The sequence below is a fragment of the Nothoprocta perdicaria genome, unplaced genomic scaffold (assembly GCF_003342845.1).
Source record: "Nothoprocta perdicaria isolate Ctin4 unplaced genomic scaffold, notPer1 scaffold_430, whole genome shotgun sequence".
Lineage (NCBI taxonomy): Eukaryota > Metazoa > Chordata > Aves > Tinamiformes > Tinamidae > Nothoprocta > Nothoprocta perdicaria.
In genome coordinates this window covers 254391-271249 of record NW_020455678.1, presented here as the reverse complement: position 1 = coordinate 271249, position 16859 = coordinate 254391, and the positions used below count along the sequence as shown (strand labels likewise).

At 36.9% G+C, this 16859-nt stretch overlaps 1 protein-coding gene across 1 annotated transcript in view; it reads right to left on the bottom strand.

Moving 5' to 3' along the window:
• EIF3H (eukaryotic translation initiation factor 3 subunit H) overlaps positions 1-16859 on the bottom strand; it is a gene marked incomplete at its 3' end in the record, with an annotated part of 73659 nt that overhangs the window by 35118 nt on the left and 21682 nt on the right. The gene's annotated exons all lie outside the window — the stretch shown is intronic.

Below are 16859 nucleotides of genomic sequence, written 5' to 3'. Positions count from 1 at the left end.
ACACGCTCATTTGCTTCAAAAACAGTAGTGTGATCGAATGGTGCTGTACATGCTATATGTGACATGGAGACTCCTTTAACTTGCATGAACGGTTTTGGATACGACTTTCACGAGAAAGAAATTTAAAGAGCAAAATTAGAGGGCCTCAAAATGTAGAAATACTTCGATTAAAGTCACTCTGCATTACCCTCCTCACCTCCAAGTGAATTCAAAAACTTTTTATTTTTCAGTTTAGTGGTGCTATTGATAGCCCAGGCAGGATCAAAAAAGAGAAAAATAACAGCCCACATCGTATTTCACCCTACAATCAATTAAGAACCACACGAAACAAGCCAACACAGATACCATCAAAGGACATTTCCCCGCCTCTGTAGAGTCCTATGTAGACAAGAAGGCTCAAAGGCTGCAAATCAGACTCAACATTGACTTACATTTCATGTGTTATTGCAGATTTCTATTCTTAGGAGACTGGTAAAATAGCTAAACAATTAAGAGGGTTGCAGCACGTGTGCAATTCTGCAGGCAAGCACAGGATCAAGTTCCCAGGCAGAGTTTGAAAGCCTCAGATTAGATCAAACCAGCATAATCCATCTCTACTCCTTTCTAGAGCAGCGGCACCTTCAAGCCTCTTCCTATTGAACAAATACTTTTTCTCCAGCTTATACTTTATCAAAACAAGCCAAATCAGCCTTTCCTTTTTTCTCAAAACCTCTGAATTCCCTCTCTAAATAGAACTGCGAATAAAAAATAGCAAGTGTATCTCACCCTTCTATCAACCTACCTTTCTCTCCCTAACAGTCCTTCTCTCCCACTCGATCACCCTGTCGTTCATGCAATCCTTCAGCACCTCCGCCTGCCCTTGCAGCCCCATCCTACCTCCTGACATTTAAAATCTGCCCATTTGCTCCCTGACTTGTCTCCTTGGCTTTGATGCTCCCCATTTGGGAATGTTCTTTGACAGTATCTCCAAGGACAATTTGCTTCTGGAAGAAACAATCTTGTGTTTCAGCAGAGCTTGTTACACTGGAAACTATTAATGTTGAATAAGGAAACACAGTATCTTTTTGTTTTTTTTTTTTTTTTTAACCCTCTATATAATAACTAAAAAGAAAACAAAATTACCTACATATCCAACCTTTTCCATCTCACTAGAACACTTGATGCAACTATTGTGCTTAGATAAATACTCACAGCATTTTCACAAAAATATTAGCTAAAGCTGATATTTTAATATTGATTTTTATTTATTTTAATAATAAATATCTACTAAAATTATTTACTAAAATTATTAAATTATCTATTTTAATTTTTATTTATTTATTTTTAGGGGAAAAAAWCAGTTTTCATCTCAAATTAAATAGTCCTATAAAACAAACACACACACAAGCAAATATTGAGACTCTTTTTTATCTGTTCAAATCTCTTTCTCCAGCYGATTTAACAATGCCATAGTTAAGCACCCTGGACAAATTAAAAAGATAGTGTTTRTGTTGGGGACACTACTCACATGTTCGGTTTTCAGATAAACTACCCCTTTAAACTCAAGCTCGTCCTGAAAGCTCAGACTGCTGCTAAGTACTGAATGCCAAAAGCACATACCACCATCTGATGGCACCTCAGGCAGATTCATCTAGTCATTAAATTCCTATGTGGCCCAAAGTGACAGTATTATGTATAAACAGCTCTCTTGCTTAAGAAAATAGTGTGGTTTTGTTGAGCATAAGGAAATGTCCATGGTACATGAACAGATCACCTTCAGTATCATCTAAACAGTCCAGTAAGTTTTTTTTTAATGTCTACATTAGATGTGTTTATTCTGAAATATATTGRGCTGTAATGGAGCACGTAATTATCATGTATTTTTAATAATCTTTAAAAACATACGAGGCATGTTCCCTTAAAAGATCAGGGAACTGAAGAAGGCCTGGGGTTGGCAATTCGTCTAATATATCGAATGCCCAGGATGAAAAAATCACAGTACTGCTTTCATTTTTAGAAAAGTGAGATATTAAACAAAATCCATGGTTTAATAGGAAGGGGTTGGACTATGAAGGGACTGGATTAGTCAATGAAAGTGTCGAAAAAGTCACTTTTTTAAATGGAAGATGCAAATTGAAAATGTTTTTTTTTTTTTTAAGAAAAAGACCCACATGTTCTAGAAGAGATGCCAATGTTTTGACTTTTAGTGTTTACATAACTGAAGACCTGAAAATTAGATGAGATGGCACAAGTGAAAAGATTACTATCCTCTTCTCACCCCAACCCCAGATTATGAACAATTAATGATGAAATGCATGCACTGCTATCAGATATTCAGCAACTCTGTTATCAAAAGCCATAGCAAAGCTTACACAAAACATTATACCTGTGTTTTTGGGTATGGATTAACATCTATCAAGCTTCTAAGTGGAAGTTCTCTCTCTATGTAGGTTAGCAGGAGACACATTTTAAAGAACTGCGCTCTTTCCTCAGCGTCAAGAACTTGCAGGTCCACAGGGTCTCCACTGGARGTAACAGATTTATTTAACATGTAGTTCATAAAAACATATTTGAGATATTTGATATATTGAATCAGAGTCTTCAATTTTGTAAGCTAGGAAATAAACTTCTCCATTTTAGCCTTTATCCTTATGAAAACGGAGACCATGCTCAAAGAGAAAGATCAATACGTTGCCTTAAAGCCTCAACTTCCCATCATCATTTCCCTCCCAGCAAGCCCACATTAACACTCACACCACAGTAAATGCATTATTCTTTCACATTTAATTCTCTTCTTTTCACATGTTATTGTTCAGATCTCTCTTAGCAATTAAATCCCTATGCTTCTTTCCACTGTCTCTGCTTTGCCTATTTTCTAATGCAATTCTCACTGAATAAACATAAAAGCAGKGAACTATTACGTTCTGCATTTCTCTTAAACATTGCATTTCTGTRCATTGTGTCAATCCTGCTTACTCTTTCTATTTATTGCTGAGCATCTGGGCTAATACTTCTAAAATTTCCTCCAAATGCTTCCTGAGACTTTCTTTCCCCTGAGATGAACTACAGGCAAATGTTACCGAGTACCCAATTTTACATCAGAAATTAATACCTTGGTTGGTCCGTCCAAGTCCCAATACAAAACTGTTTGTCACATCCCTATTTTACAGCAGGACAGACTTGCAGTAATAGTGTTTGGCTGCTATAACATCCAATAATTACCACACAACCCAAAACACAACTTTCTTACGTCCATAAAAGTTAATCATCATCAATATAAATGTCTACTTTTAACAGTGATGTTTCTTAATGAACTAAAATATATTTGAAGCATAAATTAATAAAATTTAATCTTCACATCAATATTGAGCCACAATAAGCCTGCCACCATCTTACTCTTCTTGGGAGGAAAAWCTAATTAACTTGTACTGAAAGTAGCCAATTCAGTAAAATATATACAGCTCCTCCAGGGCTGAATCATTAAACACTGAAAACTTCATTTCCAGCCCACTGTGAGGGGAAACAGCAAATATTTGTTTCAAATGGGTCAGCTGGACTGTTTTGTGTAAGAACAGCAAGGTTACCTACCAAAAGGCACGGGTTTGGGGGAAATACTATGTTGTATTCCCTCTGCCCAGAACAGCAGAGCAAATAAATCTGTCCTTCACGTGAGCTAAGTTATTAAGAAACTGTTTTCGCAGTTTTGGGGTTTATACAATTATTTTTAAAACATGTAGAGAAGCATGTGGGAGCTATAAATCCAGGCCTTACAATCTAGCACGATACCCACTTAAAAGAAGGAAACAACATGTTGTTTTGCCAAGTTCCAAATGAACTCGATGTCCAGGCCAGGAACAAAGAGCCACCACGCTCCCAGATAAGAAATTAATAGATTTGTAGCATCTGAAGTGGCAATCTTTAACTCAGCATGATACTCTCAGGCATCAGATTTAATAAAATGACCCCAATAAAAGTTAATCAGAAGTGTTTAAATGTATTGGCAATAAAACAAATTTTACGGCCAGCAGAGTCAGTTATCTTCTGTGTGACAAATTAACTGAGCACTGAAAATGGGCAACACGTGAGTACCACTTCTGCAATGAAAAATGCATGCAAGTCGATCAGACAAACCCAATCAGAAGAGGCCTATTAATGAATAAAATCCCCTTCCCACCAAATATTGTGTGCAACAGAGAAAAAAAAAAGAAGAAAAAATAAAAGTATTTTTCTTGGAATGAACAAAATCACAACCTTTACTCAGGCTATAGCAACAGATATTCTAATAACACGTGTTCTTTACTTACCTCCTGATTGCAGAACAAGTATTATTAACACTACAAGAAAGCAACTGTGGTCACAGGGTTTGTAGGAACGTTTACAAGAGAAGGGAATCATTTGTCTCAGTTTTACCTTATACAAATATGAATCCTTAGTATAAACCCATGAAACCGCAACACACATAAGGAAACCCTCACTCGCCTACCAGAGGTGGACAATCAGTTAGGATCAACTGGCTGATATGGCAATATGTTACAGGTGTAAAAGCATCATTTTAAAAATAGCATCAGCTATTATTAGCTCAAAACCATTTATTATTATTGCTGAACATAAAAACAGGGTGTTTCCTCTGGAAATGACATATTACCTTCCCAAAAATAGTCATTATTGAGCTAAAAAGTTTCTAAAATTGTCTCTATTTATGATATGATTAGAGAAATATATTTCTCTTAAAGAGAACTTAAAGAAACTTAACAATATGATATGATATGATATGATTAGAGAAATATATTTCTCTTATATAGAGAACTTAAAGAAACTTAACGAGAACTCCTAAAGAAACTAAAATTATGATTTTTATCGTAGTAAGAATATATACACGTTTAGTCAAAATAAGAACAGGCACTTGCTGTTCTTATTTTAAGGAGGAAACACTGCCTGTTTGCTAAATGTTATGCAGATCGGGGAAGCAGCACAATCAAACAGTAGGCTCAAACAGTACTTACATAAAAGTCTATGTAAGTAATAAGAGTATTCTGTATCTTGAATACTTGACTTTATGATTTTGCTTTGCGGAGTGAGCTCTGTTATTGCCCGTTAAGAAGCAGCAAACTTTCTCTGGTGAGACAAGAGCAGCTGAAATGAAAGATTAAAACCAATTATCAGTCTTGTCAARTCTGCAGTATCTTAAGGGAAAGTCCCATTTACTTTTTTCTTTTCCTTCTCCAAAGCCAAAGGTCAAAAATGTGTTTTGCTTATTGTTCAAGCAGAAGCTCATACCAACTTTCTTTCATCACCTCTCATCTTCCAGTTTCTTAAAAATAGAAGAAAGTCACTACTGACAAGGGCTGGTACACATAATAAAGAACTTGTATTTCATGAATTAGGGAGSGAAAGGGGGGAAAGAGCTCAGAGCCCATTTTTATCTAGACTGTGTAGTTCAAACTAAATATAAATTGCCACATTTCCAAACATTTTTGAAGCACTTTTCTATCTTACCAATTACTACTGTCAGTCACCTTTCTAAAGATAGCATTTTATATATATACTACAAAGGATACAGTCTGTAGCACTGTTTCCCTAAAAGATAAATTTAATTTTCATATTCCAGGACCTCTTCAGTTGAATATGCAATATATCCCTTTTTTGGCACATACTAACTTGCACTTACAGCTGCCTTTACAACCAGTGTAGACAAGGAGGAATTTTAAACAAAGATGGTTAAAGCAATTAAAAGGCAGTTTTGACTGTTTTGTTCCTAACGTGAAGTAAGGCCAATGAGGAATAAACCAACGCTAAAAGTTTTCCTTTAGACCACAAAAAAAATTTGTTCATATAGCAATATAGCAATTTTATATAAGATATAACACAGACCAAAACCATGACTTAACATGAGCATAGCCAGTGAGCACAGACTTAGCAATGCTGGGTCACCAGCAATAAAAACACTCAGTGATCAAGTACGGCACGGCAGGCACTACAGTGTTACTGTTTCATAACTTCTCCAAGGAGCAAAACACACGGGGAGGCTCCAAGACACTTGTGTGTTGAAGAGAATGGGAAGAAATGCAAACATCATGTAAAACCTTCCATAAACCTCTGGCTTTTAGTGTCTCCAAAAGCCTGACAAGTTGCTGTGCTTGGAATTCATGGTTAATGAAGGACTCRGGTCCCTTCCCAGCCATTCCTACAGCTGCCACCTGTGAGGCTCCAGCTCCAAGGACCACAGGGAAAAAAATGCCCTTCTCAACACTGAAGAGCAGGATGARTAACGAAGAATGCAATAAGTTATTGCCTTTTGTCAGGGAAATTAAATGCTATGATATTAGAGATTTCAAAATTAGCGAGAGGGAAATTCACACATTCCTCYCACAATTACCCAGACATCCCAAAGAAGTTGCTGAAATTCTTCTATGCATCAGTTTCTTTCACTGTAAACTAGTGATATAGTTTACCTCACAGAGAGGTTATGAGGCAATTAACTGATCATAAAGTGTGCCAAGATCCTCAAATGAAAGGTGCTATGCAAGTGCACGGTATTAATCTCACACTTCAGGTACAAATCATTCTCTTATCCCACCTTACACCTAGTGTTGGCAGTTTTACAACCATTTAAACTCCCTACTACACACACTGGCAAGGTTCCCCGCACAGATATCTTAGAAACAGTGCACTTTTGTGGTTCAGCTACCTACACTTTCCTGCATAAACCCGGGCATTTGGTTCAAGGCATCTGCAGCTTCAGGTAGCCCGGTGAACTACACAGCGCGCGAGTTACACATGGAGATGAAGATTTTGGCTGTGGTGCTACGAGGACCGTGAAGCCTCTGTCAGCTGCTTGGAACAGGTATCCTGGCAGGTTCGATACAGATCTAACCTGCACAGAAGCCCTAGTGGGTGGGAAAAGGAGCCATCTTTCCAAATGTAGCCTTTAACTACACACTTCTCAAGATGTACATTGGGTCTACAACCAGTTTTGGCATTTGCTCTTCGTTTTTCGTAACACTAAATAAATATATTAGAGAAATATTTTCCCTGAAATTAATAGTCATCTTAGAGTTTGCAGCAGTCAAGAGTGTAAAGACTGGAAAAATGAGTTGTGATTCAGCAGCATCACAGATCTATTGGAACGGGTAAGAGGGAGAGTGCAGTAAAGCAACAGAGTTGGTATATTTTACTTTCATCAACTCTACCTACGTGTCAGAGAACCCAAAAGAGGAAAGGTCTCAAAGTAGGAAGTACAGGGAATAACAGCAGCAGTGCAAGCAAGGCCAGGTCTGCTCTATGTTTAGAAGAGAAGCTGGAAGAAAGAAAGAGAAAGACCAAGCAGTGAGAAAAAAAATAGTGGTAAAGCAACTACTACCCTAACACCATATTTTGAATGAAACATTAGAAAAAGGAGGTGGAAAAAAGGAAGTTACTAGTAAATGATGTTGTACATAAAACAGAAGAAAAAGCAAAATGCTTCAAGAAATTAAAGAATAATGCACTGCACAAGGTTTCAGATACAGTGGAAGAACTGCAATTCAGATACAGTGGAAGAACTGCAATTCCAAAGCCTGAATGTGTGGATGACATGATGACAACATAGCCTATTCAAAGACAGTGCATCTAATGGGACACTAAGAAGGAAACACAAAACAAACCATAATGATGATCAAAGTTACACAATACTGTCTAGATACTTAAGTTTGCATCCACTGTAGTTTCCAGTTAAGATATATTTAAGATATTATTAATTATATATGTATCTTAATATAATAATAATATATATAATATATATCTTAATATATTAAGATATATTAAGATATATATATTATCTTAATATATTAAGATATATCTTAATATATTAAGATATATTAAGATATATAAACAAAGCCACTTTTTCTGTTTCAGCAGTTCAGAAATCCTTTGCAGTTCCCTGGGCTTGAAAGTGGTCCATTTCCATTATTTTCTTCCAAGTCTCTTCTGAATATTTTCCCTCTTCACTGAGCCAACAGCAATAGCATTTTATAGATGTTCAGTGAGCTATACACCTTTCTGCTATACAGAGACAAAAAAGAAACACCTTATATATTTACAGAAGTCCTTACTGGAGAAAAAATATATATTCTGAGAAGAAATATACCAACTGCACTTTAGAGTATTTAATGCTTTTTTTAATTAAAAGACTGATGGAGTATTCAAAAACACCAAATCCATCACATTCCTCATATAAGGATTAATTTTATTCCTATATAACTATTTTTAAAAATCTTTTAATATTTTGAATAGATTTACAGAAAAAAATACATTTAATATTAGGAACTATTTAGTAAAAATTTGAGGCTGCAAGCATCTTTTTTAGGGATAGGGAGAGCAAGTGTTTTCAAAGGAGGACTACTAATTCTTGACTATTTTAGTCAGTCCCTGATAAAACCTTTCCGGGTTTTGATGATCTTTCACGAGAGTGGAAGCTTTATTGATTTATTCTTTTAATGGTTTCTTGTAATTCTGAAAAATGAGAACGGGCCTTATCTGAGACAAGTACCTGCCAGACTTTACTAGGAAATGAAAACAAACAAACAAATCGGTCTGAGACGAAGGCTTAATGTTTAGCAGGAAGCCTCCTAATAACGGTTTATACAAAATGTGCTGCTGAAAGCAACAACTGCTACTATTTTTATCCAGGCTGACAATAAACAAATCATTTAATTAATTCCTAACCTAACCTAAAGATGCACATGTGGTGGAAAGATTTAAAACAGAAAAATAGGGAAACAATTTCCATAATATTCAAAATTAGAAGAGTTACCAGGGCAGGGGTCTGTGTGTTAGTATTATCCTTTGGCACCTGAATATAAAAATTTATCACTATTCTTTGCATTATTTGGTTGGTATTTTTATTTTAACAGTAGAGTTAGGATTGTATCTGAAAGTTAATCCAGGGAAAAACGCAGTTCCTCTATAAGATATTTGTAGGTCTCTTAAGAACATTGGCTAGGTCTAGATAACCACAGTCAATCTCAGACCTGGTCCTGGTTGCACTACCTGCTCAGGCCCATGAAACACCACCAGGTACCACCAAAAGGGAGACCTTTCATCATGGGAGTTCAAGTGGCAGGAGTTGGAGGGTTTAGGCCCCATAGGTGTCAATGCCCCCTCTCCCGTGGTCACAAATTCAGAGAGAACTGATGGAGCTAAAGGACAGTTGAACAAATGACACTTGGGGATGAGAATTCTTAAGGAAAGGCACATCTGAAGTAAGTAGGGACCATAAACTCACATACACGATTTGGAAATATAAGTCTACTRCTATTTCAACCATGTTTAGCATTTCTTTGAATCTGAAAAAAATCACACTATAAAATCAAGATTTTGCCTTATTAATGAAAATCATTTGTTCTGAAAGAAAAAATGTGGATTAATGAAAGTTACCTGCCTATATCTAATGAATATTAATGAGTCTGCATATACTTAATGAAAATTCACTTTTAAGATTATGAAGAAAAATTATATTTTTACAGGAAAAATATTCAGCTTTAACTTTTGCATGCAAATTAACCATAAAACAAAAACAAGATCTAGCTTTAAAAAGTGGAGGGGGAAGACTTGCCCTATTTTTTCCTCCACTAAAATAACCCCCTTACTCTTGCTCGGGACCTATCAATTTACCAGGTAGTCTATCTTAGTGACATTTTGCTCCATACGTCAACTACCTGCTGTCAAAAAGGAAAGCAGTGTTATCTAAAATTGAGTAAAAATGAAAGATGAAATAAAATAAAGAGCAAAGAGTATTTCTGTTTAATACCAGTCTAAGATATTGAAACTACAGTATGTTTGATATATATATATATATATATATATGCTGTATGGAAGTCTAATTTCATTGCCACGAGTATTTTCTGTGAAATCAAACTTTTTTTGCATCAATTGCTGCATGAAGAGTTCCACAGAAGGAAGGGGATGGAAAAATAAGGTGGAGGGGGAGGGTTATCACTCAATCATATTCCAGATGCTGAAATGAATAATTTGGATAATTTGGAAGTTTTTATCAAATTCCAAATAAATAGGAGAAATAACAGAAACACAGAGGCAGAGTTAAAAGTTACTATTTAATATCGCCTCCTTGCAGCATCACTCAGTATATATAGCTAACTGTATCTGTGTGGCTTCTAGTACGTGTCTGGTGGATGTAACCTTAGAGGCCTCCACAACGTTCCCCTCAATCTACCCCAGGGTATCAATATCTCTACGGTGCTTCTCCTAATGGCAAATCAAAACCTCCTTGAGAAAAAATGAAATCCACTGCTGCTTCCTCTTCTAGACATCTTGCATATGAAAAAAGTAAATGCTCTCTTCTTTTGCGGAAACATTTTGCTTCCAGGAGACTTATCTAACATCCCTTCACTCTCTGCACTCTGAAGAGCCTCTAAACATGTCACAAATGAAGCAATCCTCACATGAGACATATTGTTACCCTTATCAAATAGTATTTATTATTTCAATAGGTATACACACACATACACAAATGTGATTTTTCATAGCACAGTGCTAAGTATCTGAAAATCTCAGTGAGAAAAGGAGGACTGTTACAGCCCAACTATTAAGCTTCAGTATCTCCTACCATCTAACCACTGAGAAGCTACCAAGCCAGGTAGCTCCCCCAGCCCTGCCAATGTGCAGTCTGGCCATTCTGCATGTACTGAAGATTTTATTTTWCATCTCCATCAACCTGCATCAAAAATTTCTTCAGAGACACAACAGATGGCAACTTTGCACACACAGGTTATTAAGCGCAATCACTTGTTATCAATCCGTTATCCAGCAGGAGCCTCCAAAGGATCCAAGCACTCGCTTTGCTGTGTCCCAGGGCCACTCTCTGATGAAGGGAAAGCCTAGGAAGGGCCCACAGCAGTCAAGGCCGGGGGCACCACGGAGCCGCCCCGGGCAGCCGCCTCACGCCGCCCACGGCCGCCCCACGCCGCCCATGGCCGCCCCACGCCGCCCACGGGTCACAYGGCGGCTCTTCCACAGCCGTTTCCGACAGGAACAACGCCTTGCGTTTTACAACCTCCTTTGAGTCCCATCACATGTAAGCTCAAGTGACACAGATGACAAGGAGCACTGGCAATTTAAGCTGACAACTCTTTAAATAAAAGCCAGGATCTAAGCATCATGAAGCCTAATAAAACACAGGTGGCTCTAGCTTATCAYGTACAGGACTTGTTTTTCCCACTTCCTCCATCTAATAGATTTTCTGCTGTTGAAAAAAGAAGGCTTGTTGCCAATTCCTTCCTTTAATGCTGTTTGTGTACCTGGTGCCTTTTGATAAGACGGCTTAATTTAAATATTTATTTATTTATTTTAAAAGCCAGGCTTTTTGCCACAGCTGGCAAAACCACAGAAACCAGTGTGGCTTTGTATTATTCACAATGTACATAAAGCTAAGCTAATTACAAAAGGAGGCACCACATGACTCACGTTTGCCATAGCTTTGTGTGGGCCAATGTGTCTGTCCTAAAAAGTCTAAAACGTGCAGTGGCAACTTTGCCATGTGATGTAACCTGCAGGTTCCAGTCAGGCGATATTCTCAGCTGGTTTTCAAGAGTTTTCAGCCTTAGAAAGAGTGTTAGTTTTGATAGCAAGCGAGAAAAAAGCAAAGAGACAACACAGAGTTTTTTTCTTTTAACTTTGTGTTTTATGCATCCAATATATCAATTAACTTCTTACTTGCAATATCTTTGTAAGAAAAGCGTCTCAGAGGACATTACAGACAATACAGAACGTAGCACTAAGAGTGGCAGTAATTTGTTTTCAAATGTAATTTGAAAAGTAAAATGGGAAAACTAAAATTTCTCCTTTTGGGATTCACACACTTTTTGCTTTAATTCCATGCAACTGTTATCAAAGTCAAATTGATTTCGAGATCTCCCTTGCCCCTCACCCCAGCACACCATCCTGCAGTTCACCATTTCATGTCATGTCTTGCTTTTCCCCTCTTCAAACACATTTTAATTTCTAACACACCAATACAAATCCTTTTCAAACAAAAGAGTGAATAAAAAATGCAACACAGAAATCAGGTTTAGAAGGCTGACATTTTAAAAGTGCTGGGTGGCATTTAGCCTTCTAAACCTCCATTTGCCTTGCTGAAATTTTGAGTTTCAGAATTACTCTAGTAGCAGTACCTGACTCTGGTGCCAATATTCCACCAAAAGCCATTAAGCCCTGGACACTTAAACTCTTGTGTCATTTCTAAAATGTTTTAGCAGGCGTGTGTTTGTACAATGGCTTGAGCACTTGAAGCTTTTGGACCTGAAAGCAGTAAAACACAGATCACTTCCCAGTTTGAGGCACATGGTCCTCAGGATGAAAAGAGAAACCTTGCTTCAATATACATCAACACTTCTCCTCACTCTTCCTCCTCACTGGGTATCGCCAGGATTTCTCTTCTGATCTTCCAGACCTCGTGGCTACCTAAACCTGTTGCTATCCCTCCCGTCCAGCATTTGTAAGTTCAATCCCAAATTAGTCCTCAGCTGCCTTCTTTCACCTAGTCTTCCCTCAGTAACACACCACCTAATTACTGGGACCTTAGTGTTCACTCCACACTCTATTAAGAGGATATTCCAACCAGCAATAAGCACATGGCAGATAGCTGGTACACTTCAAGGCAGGCATTTCCTTCCCATTTCCTTGCTTTCAAATTATTCCTCCCACTCCCTAGGTATATCGTCATGTCTGGCCTGGTTTTGGAAACCCTGGTGCAGTAACCTTGTCCTCGTTACACGTGAGGGCAGACACATAGCCAGGTAGCAACGCGTCCAGTCTAGAAAAACCATCCGCAGAAGGGAGGACAAAAGGATTCCTGAAGCGCTGCCCATGGAGCTCCAAGTACTGCTCAGGGCACTCAGGAGTATCTTTTCCAACTCGAGRAAGCCCTCAGCTTGGAGGATGAAGATCTTCAGCGTTTTACAAGTAACAAAGACCTCCATTTTTAGGAGCGCGTGTTGTTTCAGCGTACGAGGAGCAGCCTTAGGAGCCTCAGTGCGTACCAGGAGTGGCACCCAGTGTCCAAAMTGAATTCTTGCAGCTGTTCCTCCACTTTCCTTTTCGCGTCGGCTTCCCTCGCTCCCTGCTCCCACACGGCAGCCACAGGGAATCGATAGCTCTGTGAAACGCGCGGGTTCAGCCTTTCTTGTACTTTAAAGTAAACTGCACTTTAAGCGAGGCAATTTACGAGCTTCTGCCAAACTGCTTTAATCAACAACGCACAGATAAATCAAATTTTCAGCTATTTAGTATGGAGAACTGCTACCACGTCTGACAAAATTCTCCAGTTAACAACTGATTTAAACTCTGACTGAAATCAACATTTGTGTCAACTATGGTTTTTCAACTGGGCTCAACAATTCACTTAACAAGCACAAGCTGATTTATTTCTGATTGCTGGGACAACCTAAAACAACTTTATTAAACCTCTTGCACAAAGTTAAAATCGCCTAATGAATGAGTATTWAAAAAAGCTGATGTTCTGAAACTATCTGCGATTTTAAAAATCATCTACTTGTGCTTAGTTGGGAAAACTCATTAAAGATAAGAGTGACAATCTAGCAGGTAAAGTCTTTTTGTTTCCTCCCCAGACTGATCATGGATAGACTTCTCTTTAAAAGAGATTCAACACCTGGAGTAACCTATTGCAAACCCTCAACCCACTGCAAAAGTGCCGATTTCTGTGTGTTTTTCCTTCACCACCACAAGCAGTTCACTGCTGCACAAAACAGATAAAGTTAAAAATGGCAATTATTAGAATGATTATACCAAAAATACTAAACAAATTTTAGGCAGGTAAGACCACAGCAGGGTGCAAGAGGAACTGCTAAACATCATGATTTTTTCCACCAAGAAATGCGYTGGAAAAAACTATCTTCTTCTGCGTGTGGAAGTACCTCCAACTTTGCAAGACTCTGGTTAATATCAAAACCTACAATAACATCACTGTGCCACAGCCTCTCCATTGACATATAAACCTATTTAATGCTGCCCACCTTACTGCGCCAGTCTCACTTGTGCTGGTTGGAGGAATATTACAYGTACTTCTGAAGAAGTTAAATATCTTACAGCTAAGGAAAATTCCGAGTTCATGAGACTGTAAAAAGATTAAATGCAGTTAAACTGCAAAGATTTCTGAACTGTATTTATTTTTAAAGGAAATTTCTTTTTAAATCAAGGGCACAAAAACAGAAAAATACAACGGTCTGAGRCTTCCAAATCCCTAAAGGTTAGTGTTTGTACTTCATCCCAAACTTATTTCTCTCCATTGAGAAAAGCTCCGTGTGCTATAAAAGCTCCAACATATATCACTGAGAAAAGACTGTAATAGATATATTGGACAGTGTTTTCAAGTCTTATTTTTGCATTATTTCCCCATTACTTTAAGATTTATTTTGTTCCAATGAGCCTTCCACTTACGAAAACATGGACACACTGCACAGCAAATATATCTCTGTTAGGTGCCTAATATGGCCAGGGAAACCATTTTGATTATTCTGTACCCGTTTATGCATTGTCCTACAAAACAATAAGATAGAACAGCAAGAAACTAGCAATTAAGAGAGTCTGAATGCACATCGGGAATCACTAAAATCCACACTAGCCAAGTCAGGAACAATACGACTGATGAATAGGCCATATTATATTAAGATTGTTAGCAAGTGTTAAAAAAATATCCTTAGCAGATGTCCCTTATGACCTAAATATATCACACAAAGAACATGCCTGTGTTKTTTTCTAAAAAAGTTATAAGAAATCTTTCCATTTCTATTATTGAATAAAACTCCACAATGCTGCATGTTGGCTATAACAAATATATGCATCAAGAACTTATTGCATTAAACCTACAAAATTGTAAGAGCATTTTACTGAAGAGTAAACAACTTATTTTAACGTGTATTTTTCTACTGCATGAATTTATGCAGAACTCAAGCATGTAATCAAATAAAAGAAATCAAACTGTATATTTAGCAAACAGTGAAGCAAAGGACAAGCTGCACAGTATAGCAACTTTCCAACTAACACACCACAAACCAAAATAAAATAATTGTCTTTTAAGTTAGATGGGCGAGAACTACCTAGCTGAAATAAATATATTTTTTCAATATAGCTGACAAGGAACTATACAAATTTAAGCAACTATTACATGTACMTGCATGGGCATCCTAGTCATTTTCGGTAAAGCTTTCAAAAAAAAGTTTTCATTTCCTTAAATTCTCCCATTCTGTACGAGCTTTCATACAGTGGCTGAACAAACTGCAGCAAAATGCAAGATTTGCTCAGTTGAGCTTTTTCGGTGTCTTCACATATTTTTGACTGAACCACTGGATTTAACAGCTTACATAGACCAAAAATAAATAATGATAAAATACAGACCTAAACTCTACTGAGGACCTTCTTCCTTTCTGTCAAGGATATTTCCCTCAAAAATCATTTAAGTTTAGTAATCCTGTGAATCAAATTCATATCCTTTTCAACTCCACTGCTGCATTACATTTCCTGTTAGCAAAAAAGGGTTTGAGGCTCTTCCTTGAGTATTCAGTTCAATACTCAGTAGTGAATCTTGGGCCAGCAACACACCTCAGTCTTCCTATCAGTAAAATAAAAGTAAATGCTACCACTACACACACTAAAAAAAGTGTGATTTGCTTTTAAGAAGTTCTACGCCTTGACTACTAATAATTTTCTTCTAGAAGAGGATAATACTACTTTATATTTCYGAGATTATGTAGCTGTGTAAAATCCAGCATAATTTTTAAAGTACTACTAAGTAAAAAATGAGGACAATTTTTTTTATACCATCAACAAATCTTCTTGCTCACTAAAACATGCCAGTCTATCTTCTTTTAAAAAATTCCAATAACTACATTTTTTTGTAATAAAAAGTCTCTTCCTCAGGAAAAATCATTATAGAATAATAAAGCTCACACAAAAGGCTGTTATTTTAACAGCTCCATAAACAATTTGGAATAAGTCTTTAAATCTCAAATACCGAAAATTAGCTTCAAAAAATATAAGTTAGCTTTAAAAGGGGAGTAAAAAAAAAAAAGAGGAAAAGAAGAAAAAGAGTCGACTCAATTCAGTTAAATTCATTGGTCTTGGTACAACTGCAGAAGTTTGATGATTTAAAAAAGGACCATTTTCCCCCCCCTCAATCCTACTATATTTTTCAAATTTTACTTTCCACAGAACTGTATTCTTTAAACTTTACTCTTCACAATATTCAGTTCATAGAACGTAGATGCTGAAACTCTCTGTAAAATCATGGTCTGGGGGAATGGGAAGGGAAACAATAACTCAATAATATCAATAATAATTTAGATCTTTAGGGCATTCAGTTGCTAATATAGTTCTCAAATCTTTCTCATTTATTATAYAGTATATACTAGCTTGAGTTTTAGGATGAGACCTGTAACATTTTGATTTGCATTTGATTAATCAGTCTAAAAAATTAATTGCTTTAAATTGGTGTTTYCCAGTTTTCATTCACACCGCTCAATATTTTCTCTGGCCTTATCATTTAGAAACCTTTCAGGACCGTTTTTGGCACATGGAACAATCCTCTGCCCTTAAAACACAAGAAATAATGAAATTTCTGTATTTCATGACCTACATGCAGCTTTTAGATGGTATTTTGGGATTAATACTTTTTTTTTCCTCTTATTAACAATGCTGAGGGAAGGCAATATAGAACAAAAAAAAACTTGTAATTTTCTTCTACCTATTGTGATTGCAATCATTTTTCACTATTTTATAACCAGAACTATCACTCTCAATTGCTGCTTAACCAAATTATATTCATTTACTTTATTTTGCCTCCCAGAATACGACATCAGCATGTGGTATTT